We start from the raw sequence: 9,593 nt of genomic DNA on the forward strand, positions 1-9,593 counted from the left end.
TACTTTTAAGTAACTCTGCTTGTCACCAGGGTAGGTAATCAGGAAGGCATTCCGAGATTTACAAATGTCAGTGTAAATCAGGGCTGGATTTACCAACAGGCAATGGATTGGATTACGTGTAACCTGGTTACATTGCTGGTGTGAATGCTGCAGGTTGTTGGTTTTCTAATGTTACTATTCCAATAAAAGACCTCAACTTTACCACTCAGTAGCCGTGTGACTTAGGTAAGTACGTCCTTCGACCTTTAAGCCCTTTAGGCCTTTACTCCCATCTATTATAAAATAATAAAAGAATAAATCCCAGGGGGCTCATTTTGAGAATTAAATGAGATAATCCTTGTAAGGTATCTTCACATGCTAAGCACCAAGTAAATGTTGGTTAGGATAATACAAATGATTATAGTTATTATCGTTATAGCATTGTTACAAAAGCAGGTATGAAACTGAAAAATGTGAAGCCTATTTTCCATTTTCAGTCAGCCTTCCAAGTTCACCTTTCTGAGCATTCGTCCTCAACATTGGCAGCAAGGAGAGAACCTGAAGCTGAATTTAAAGATCTGGGACGCGGCCTCTGCACAGCCACTTCCCAGCTGTGTGAGTCTACACAGGTTACTTGAAGGTCTCTGAGCCTTCATTTCCTTATCTGTAAACGTAGGAATGCTCATGTGATGGCTGGAAGTAGAGACTGAGCACAAAACATCCACCACTGTGCCTGGTGCAACAGCAGGGGCAGATTAACATCCTGCGTCATGACTGCAACTTCCTGGGTGTTTAATGACTCCATCTTTTTGGAAGGGCCTAAGCCTCCCCCTCCCCGAGTCAAAACCTCAGTTCTCCAGATTCCGGTTTGTTTTCTTTTGAAATTTTAAAAATATTTTATTTTATAGGGTTTTAAAAAAAATATTTATTTATTTTGAGAGAGAGAGAGCATGAGCAAGGGAGGGGCAGAGAGAGAGAGACAGAGAGAGAGACAGAGAAAGAGAGAGAGAGAAACAGAGAGACAGAAAGAGAGAGAATCCCAAACAGGCTCCGCACTATCAGCCGAAACCTGACATAGGGCTCAATCCCACAAATAGCAAGATCATGACCTGAACCAAAATCAAGAGCCAGAAGCTCAACTCCCTGAGCCGCCCAGGCACTCCTATTTTATGTTTGTTTGTTTGTTGGCTTGTTTGTTTTAAGTGAGCTCTAGGCCCAATGTGGGGCTTGAACTCATGACCCTGAGATCAAGAGTCACATGCTCTACTGACTGAGCCAGCCAGGTGCCCCTCCAGATTCTGTTCATCTCCTTCTCAATTTGATGGAGCAAAGCAGTAGAGGCACTAATATCACTCATTCATTCATTCATTCAAGAATCGTTTTTGATCACCTACGAGGTGCCAGGCACTGGGGGTACAGCAGAGAATAAAACAGATGAATGTCTCTGCCCTCTGAGAACAGATTTTGACCTGATTTGTCTGTCACCATCAGAAAGTTAAGTAAATAGAATGCACAGCATGTGAGATGGGGGTGATTCTTAAGGGTAAAAAATAAAAGGGAGAAGAGGGATAGGAAACCTGTGTGTGTATGTGTAGGGGTGTGTGTGTGTGTGTGTGTGTGTGTGTGTGTGTGTGAATTTTAAAGAGAATGCTCACGAAGGGCTGACTGAGAATTGAACTTGGAGTGCACACTTGAAGAAAGACAGCGGGTAAACCACGGAGGAGACAGGTGGAGAGAGGTAGGTGCCCTCCAATTCTACAATCCTTTTATATAACAGGTAGCCTATGTGACAGGATTTTTATAGCAAATTCAGCATTACTACCTTTTACTCTTAAATCAAAGTTTATTCACCTTTGGCCATACTTCTAACACTACAGATGGGATTCAAAACTGCTACTGGGGAAACCAAGCTAATACCTGATCCTAAAACAATAGTGCTGGCAGAAATCTCCACTTCCCCACTTAACTCTAGCTGAAAGCATCCTGATTTTCAATGCTTTCCTTTGTCCTCCAACCTGCAGTCAAAAATTTTCCCCCTCGGAATGATTAGGTGGCTCAGTCAGTTAAACATCTGACTCTTGACTTTGGCTCAGGCCATGATTTCATGGTCATGAGACTGAGCCCCACATAGGCTCAATGTGGAGCCTGCTTAAGATTCTCATTCTCTCTCGCTCTCTTTCTCCACCCCCTCCGCCCCTTTTCTCTGCTCTCTCTCTCAAAATAAACATTAAAAAAAAATCTTTCCTCTCAAAAATGTCCTTAGTTGTATCCAACCCAGTTTGATACTCTGAAAGACCATGGTCCATTACAACCAGTACTTAGAACTCCTTAATGATAGTTGCCAACACTTACACAATACTTAGAATGCTCCAGGCTCTTTAAGTGCTCTATGTTGCTACTTTGTCTTCTCCTCTCCGCAACACTGAGGCAGATTCCTTTACTATCATCCTTTTGCAGACGAGGAAACAGAGCAACAGAAAGATGAAGTAAATTGCCCAAAGTCATGCACCTTGAAAAGTCATAGAGATGGGATTTTGAATCCAGTAATAGGTTTAACCAATCAGTGATTGTCAAGCTCCAATATGCAGTCGAGTCACCTGAAAAGTGTGTTAAACTCAAATTGCTGGGCTCCACCCCGGGAGATTCTGATTCAGTAGGTCTGGGACGGGACCTGATAATTTGCATTTCTGACACGTTCCCAAGTGGTCCACCATTTGAGAATCACTGTGCTACACCAATATCACTTCCAGTTGGAGGGGATCTAACTTTTCAGGAGCTACGGAAAAAGAAAGAAAAGTGCCGTCCTTAAAAAAAAAAAAAAAAAAAAAAAAACACCTTCCTTCTGTGTATTGATTACAAACTGGGGAATCAGAGTGGTTACATTAAATTCATTTGAATTGGTACTTAGCCCCTTTTAATAGCTCCCAACTCAGTTTACTGTGTAAGACAATGGCATCAATAATTTTAAAGGAAAGCAGGGTCTGATCAGATGAATCAGAGTTTTGAAGGTCCACAGAAATAGATACATAGAAAGTAGTTAAAATAATAGTCCCCAAGAAGTCATGCCTCTCTGTGTCTGTACCCCTTTGGGATGTGATACTCCACTCCTTCCAGTAAGAAGTGGAATCTATTTTCCTTCCCCGTTGAACTCGAGCTAGTCTATTGCTTTGATAAATGGGATGTGGCAGATATAATGTTCAATTCTGGGGCCTAGGTTTTAAAAAGTCTTGAAGCTTTGGCTCTTAACCATCTTGGACACTAAGCTATGTAGAAATCACTAGGCTACGTAGAAGCCCGGTCTAGTTTACTGGAGGAGGCGAGGCTACATGGTGTATTGAGATGCCCCAGCCCAGAGGCACGAGGAGGAGCCAGGAGAAGTGATTGAGAATGTTTCCTGGATTTTCTTTCCGTTTGCTGCCCCTGCTTGCTCTGGCCCCACTCGCCAGCAACTACTGAGATATTTCAGTTACAGATTCCGAACTCAACCGTTTACCTGTCACTGGCATGCCCCATCTTTACCTGCAGGTGGTTCTGGTATCAGGCTATATCTAAGTCTGAGAGTTGTGTTTCCCAGTGTGTACGAATAGCCATGAATTTAGGATCATGACCTCGGCTATCAGTATCACATAGAGTTACTCCTTTTTTTAGGTCTGCTGTGTCCCTTCAGGTCAGGTCAAGAACAATTACACTTGCTAAGTGAGCTTTCGATTAGCACAAAGAGTTCTTTAGACAAAGAACTTTGCCAACCAACTTACCTAACTAGGATTTAAAAGCATTATTTTGTTTTCTGTGGTTTTTTACGGGGTGTGCGTGCATTTGTGCACGTCACCTATTTCTATGTAATGATCCTGGTTTTCCATTGGTGTTTGTCATATAAAATTTTATTTTCAAGTAAACGGAATAATTTCAAAACCATATTCAGTTAGAGAAAAGTAACAACAAATATAGCTCAGAAAGCAAATACATGTGGCAAAAGCTGTGATGAAAAAAACGAGACGTTCAGATGTGTGCCTCCAGGGTCTGCCGACCTCCCAGACCTCCAGCCTCCACTCTGCAGAGCATGGACACGGACAGTCAGGGGACCACTGTCCTGGCTCCCAGCTTGCCTTTCCTGTTCTTGCTTCCATCCTCATCCCAGGCTCCCTGGAGAGGGGGTCTTGAAGGCTTTAGAACATGTTGGAGAAAAGCACTACTTCCTATGGAAACACCCGCCCTGTCCTGTCTTCTTCCCCAGTTAGCACGAGGACCTGACTGTAGAGTCTCCAGTGAAAAGGCTCCTTGGAGACCCTTCAGGCCCTTACTCTTCCCGTTTTGAAACATGTAGGTGCTGTTTAGGGCTGAGTGTACCTTACTGTCAGGAAACTCCTAAGACCCTGCAGGGCTGAGAAGGCTGGATGAATTGCAGCTCCTTCTAGGCCCTGGGCTGTGAGAAGCAGAACTGTCAGGGCCCTTGGAGTTTCTTTTGATAGTGTTAACTCCACTCACCAGTCTAGGAAGGCACTAGCTCAGGGCTAGAGAGGGAGAATTCTCAAGAAACTATCTTTGAGTATCTGAGAAGGGCATAAATCCAGCAGAAAAAGCAGAGGAGGCAGGAACTCTCAATAGTCAAGCAGTTTACATTAGTCCTTTGTATGTGCCAGATACAGTTACTTGTACTGGGGATAGAGAAGTCAACAAAACGGACAGGGACCCTGTTCTAGTGGTGATGACATCCTAGTAGCAGAGACACAGAGTAAACAAATCTGTAAAATTACATACAGAATAATACCAGATAGTGATAACAGATATGAAGAAAAATTAAGCAGCCTGACGGGATTAAAAATGAGCATCTATGAGTGTCTACAGGGTGTGTCTGTGTGTGTGTGTGTGTGTGTGTGTGTGTACAGAGTGCTAGTTTTGTTAGAGTGGTCAGAAAAGCCTTTTTCATGGGAAGACACTTGAGTAGAGACAGGCTGAAGTATTTCCTAGTTAGAGATTGTTAAGTGGCTGAATACGGGCCAACTTCAGACCACAGATGTGATTTGCCTGGATGACATGCTTGGCCAGCATTTCACATAAAATCTGGATTCGGGACTTCCTTAAAATCATTCTAGAAGCAACACTGGTCCCACCGGACAGCACTTTACTGGAGTGAGTGACAGCTGCCAGCATTGGATGAGCCACGTGCTTGCTGACTGGCCTGCTTCTCTCATGTACTTTACGTGTCTGGCCCTACATATACTTGAGTTTGCTGACGTTGGTAGTTAGATCAGAAAGCAAAATAAAAATAGCCTCCAAATATTATTAGCAAAACAGGTTCTACTATGTTTTAACAGACACATTTGGAAGACTGTGCTATGGCCTACTTGCAAAACGCATCATTCAGTCAATAAACATTTTTGATGTAGAGACGAAAATAACCAGGATGATGAAAGCAATGTCCCCTGCCCTCAAGGGACTCACAGTCAAGTGGGCAAGACAAATATTTGAAGAAAGAATCGCAATGCTATGAATGACAGAGTGCTAAAGGAGCACTGGGTTAAGAATTTAACTTGGCTGAGAGGAACGGTGGTTATGGGGGTGGGGGAAGCATTCTAGAAGAAAAAAGCATGAACAGATGATGGGGATGAAAGAGAACAGGGGACTACCCCCTGTGACTGGAATTCCCCCCACTCCATCCTTACCCATTGCGCTACCCTCTGCAGTGCCTTCTTTCTCTAGAATTGTGATATTTCCTTTCTTACAAGCTCACCTTTGTTGAAGGTAAAGCCAAGAGGCAGGCAGCTTCCCTCCCCTGTTCTTGGAGAGTTTGGGGCACTGCTAAAGAAGAAGGTGGGAGACTGCTTTGAATTTTCCACTTCTCTCCTGTGAAATGCCTCAAAAAGTCTGCTAACCAGTGGTCCCCAGTACTCTCCGTGTATCAGTGTGAAGGGGCACCAGCAAGGTTCCTGGTATTTAGTGCTGCGTAATAAGCCACCACAAAATGTAACGTCCTGAAACAATTTATGATTATCTCTAGGCTCTATGTGTTGATTGGACTCACTTGGGCGGTTCTTCTTGGGGTCTTTTATGTAACTGCAGTCTGAAAGGGCTGGGACTAGAGTTATCCGAAGGCTCAGCTAGGGCTGGATGTCCAGCATGGCTCCTTCATTCGTACATGTGGTGCTCTGATGCCTCTCCTTGTGGCTCTTGATCAAAGCAGTCATGGGACAGATCAAAGTCAAAGGGATGGAAGGATAGACCCCATCTTCCATGTGGAATGTCATGTATGTACTAAGAGAAGGAACTGGTGGCAACTGTAGGGACATACTACCTCAGTCAACATGGGGAGACATCTTCCCAGTTCTCAGATAATTTCTGGCAATGTCAGATCACTGAAGGGAGTCCCTGGGCTGAACTTCTTAGGGTTATTCCTTCTGAAGGATTGTAGGGGTTGTTACCTGTGAGATGTCACTAGTAGACATCATTAAAATCAGAAGTCAGCAGCGATATTTGGTTAGCCTTCCTGTTCCTCGGTATGCTCCTCACTCCTCAAAAGGAAAATTAAACTCTACTTGCCAGTTGGAAGTATTCTAAAAGTTCGCTGAGATGACCATGCAATATGGAGGAAAGAATATGGCCAATGAGACACAGACTCATTTTTAGGTTCGGCCACACGAGCTAGCCTGGCCAATTTTTACTCTTTCTGAGAAACATTTTGTTTTTCATTTGCAAAAAGGGGATAATAATATATCATTTGTTCTCAGGACTGAAGGGATTGATGTATGTCAAATGCCCATCATAGTCATTAAGTAAATGGCTGTTGAGGCATTGCTGGAAATGCCAGAATATGATGTTCCTCAAATGAAACATATCATTCATTCCTTCATTCATTCGTTCATTTTTTCAGCAAGCCTGTAAGGTGTTTTGAATGGGTAGGCAGAGGGGAAAGTGATGAGCAGCTGCAATCCAAGAGAAAAACTCTTGGTCATTAAAGTTATTCCAGGCATAGCAATGGGACCTGGGGCTGGCCTTCCCTGTCAATGGCTTCTCAGGGCACCGTTATTAAGACTCAGAGCCAGCTGAAGTGGACCCCGGCCCCAGCCCCAGTGCTTTCCCTCTGACCTCCTGTGTGGAGTGAAGAGCTGATCCATGATGCTCTGAGTGTATGGCGGGAAGTGCTCTCAGGATGTGTCATGCGGGGGCTCCCTTTCCACTCTCTGCCCCTCTGGTGACCACTAACACCACCAAGAGAAACTTGGGGAGAAATATCAGCAAACCTGGACCCCAAGTCGTCCTGCGGGTCACTGACTCACGGTCTTAGGACTTACTTCAACAGCCTCAGGATCTAAGGTGGACTTCAGGGCCCCGGGGCCTGGCATCATGGAGGCTCTACATACGCAGACCAACCACGTGGTGCCTTGGTCTCCTCCATCTTGTTTTGTTTTGTCTAAGGCTACATGCCAGGCACCAAGATGGAGGCACTGCCCTCAAGATCACAGCATAGGGGGCATGACAAGCAAATCACCAACGTCTAGTGTAATCAGGGCTGAGAGATGGGGCCGAGGGTGTGGGAAGGGGTGCGATGGGGAGGCAAAGAAAGCTTCCCAGGGAGAGCCCTGGGAGAAAAGGGCTCCTATCGTGGTTCCACCACTGGCCCATGAACAGAAACACTCTGAGGCCGGGCCCTACTCTGCAAAGGGCACTCAGTAAGCCACACAGCACCAGGTACCAGGAAGTAACACAAATCAGTGGAAAGAAAGATGTGTATGAAAGCTCCAGAGTTGGAAAGGACAGGATGAGCTCTTCCAACATGGGGAAATGCTTTCAGCGGTTCCTCTCCCTATACTATCAAAGACCAGGGCGCTGGCAGCCCAGAGCACTTTTGAATGAAAGAGTCAAATGAAACTTTTAGAGGCTTCTCTTCCTCTTCATAGGATTCTATTGAATTTACATGACAGAAAACTCAAAATATCTGTGACAAAAGCCAGATAGGACTCAACTTCTCTAATCACATGAAAGAAATGTGAAGTAGACAATACCAACCAATATTGCCTTTCCATGAGAATCAGAGGCTCAAGTACCTGTTACTGCAGTGTTCTAATGATGATTTCCTATTTCCCTTATTCCCTGCATGCTTATTAATTGGAATGTTGTGAGGAACAGTTGCCTTTTCTTTCTTATTTATTTAATCTTTTCACGGGTCTTTTTCTTTTTTCGTTTCTTTGAATAACACTTCCTTTGTGGCACCACAAAAGGCTCCCAGGCTACTTTTTATTTTCCTTGTTCCAACACTGGAATCAACCACTTGTCCAAGAAACCCTGGTTTCTTTTATTATAGAATGGTATTTCAAAACCAAGATCTAGGTACTAGGTTGCTACTGGGATTTCATTGCTTCTGAGACTTATAAGTAGTCTTGGCTCGGAGAGATAGATAAATAGATAGCCATATTTGTCTATTTATCTATTATAACTCATACAGACACAAATCTATATTTATTTCTGTTTCTATTCCTCTGTGTGCATGTTTAAAAAATCATGAGTTTACCATGAGACTTTCTTCTTCAACACAGCACAATAGGGTTCTTCTTACCATTACCTTTTGTTTATTTGTAACTTCTGTTCCTTCTCTGACAACAAGAAATGTAGCCCTCCTTATCACATGCATTGTAAGATTCTCCTAAAATTTTCTCAAAATGGCTGTAACTTTTTGCATTCTGATCAGAGTTTTAGTTGCTCTTGAATACACATCAGCATGTGATATTGCAGCGTTTAAAATTTTAGCCATTTCAGTAGATATGTGGTAGTATCTCCTTGGGATTTTAATCTGCATTTCTTAGATGACTGATGATGTTGAACATCTTTTTTCTTTTTTTTTTTTCCCTTAGAGAGAAGGAGTGAGAGAGAGAGAGTGCATGTGCAAGCTGGGGAGATTGGCAGAGGGAGAGAGAGACAGAATCTTAAGCAGTCTCCATGCTCAGCACAGAGCCCAACACAGGGCTCAGTCCCACAATCCTGGGATCATGACCTGAGCCGAAATCAAAAGTTGGATGCTCAACTGCCTGAGCCACCCAGGAGCCCCTGTTGAATATCTCTCATACTTATTCGCCATCTATATATCTTCTTGGTGAAGTGTCCATATCGCTTGTTTGCTCATTTTTAAAAAATTGATGTGTTTGTTTTCTTTGTTTTTCATTGTTGAATTGTGACAGTTATTTATATATTCTAGACACAAGGTTTTTATTGGATATATGATTTGCAAATATTTCCTCCCAGTGTGTGGCTCTTTCTGTTTTCTTAATAGTGCTCTTCATAGAGCAAATATTTTTAATTTTGATAAAGTCCATTTTCTTTCACGTCATATGTTCTCGGATTCATGTTCAAAAATTTGACCAAACCCAAGTTGTGCAGATTTCCTCTCATCTTTTTCCCCCTAGAACAGCTATAGCTTTATATTTTACATTCTGTCTACGATTAATTTTTGGTTAATTTTTTATAAAGTATGAGGTATTTGTTGAGTTTTTTTTTTTGTCTAAACAACTGAAAAAAAAACCCAACAATTCCATTTATTAAGATAGGAGATTCTGTGAAAGGAGTTGAGATTATGCAAAATTTTCAATAGACTACCCCCTTTACAGTCTTGTACCTCCCTGTCA

The 9,593-nt window shown here is 43.0% G+C and overlaps 1 non-coding gene across 1 annotated transcript; it reads right to left on the minus strand.

The window, feature by feature from the left end:
* Positions 1–7,703: 7,703 nt before the first annotated feature.
* Positions 7,704–7,834, minus strand: LOC123576279. The gene has a single exon (XR_006701289.1). It is a non-coding gene; the product is annotated as a small nucleolar RNA SNORA71 (small nucleolar RNA).
* Positions 7,835–9,593: the final 1,759 nt, after the last annotated feature.

Source organism: Leopardus geoffroyi, chromosome C2 (assembly GCF_018350155.1).
Source record: "Leopardus geoffroyi isolate Oge1 chromosome C2, O.geoffroyi_Oge1_pat1.0, whole genome shotgun sequence".
In the NCBI taxonomy this organism is placed as follows: domain Eukaryota; kingdom Metazoa; phylum Chordata; class Mammalia; order Carnivora; family Felidae; genus Leopardus; species Leopardus geoffroyi.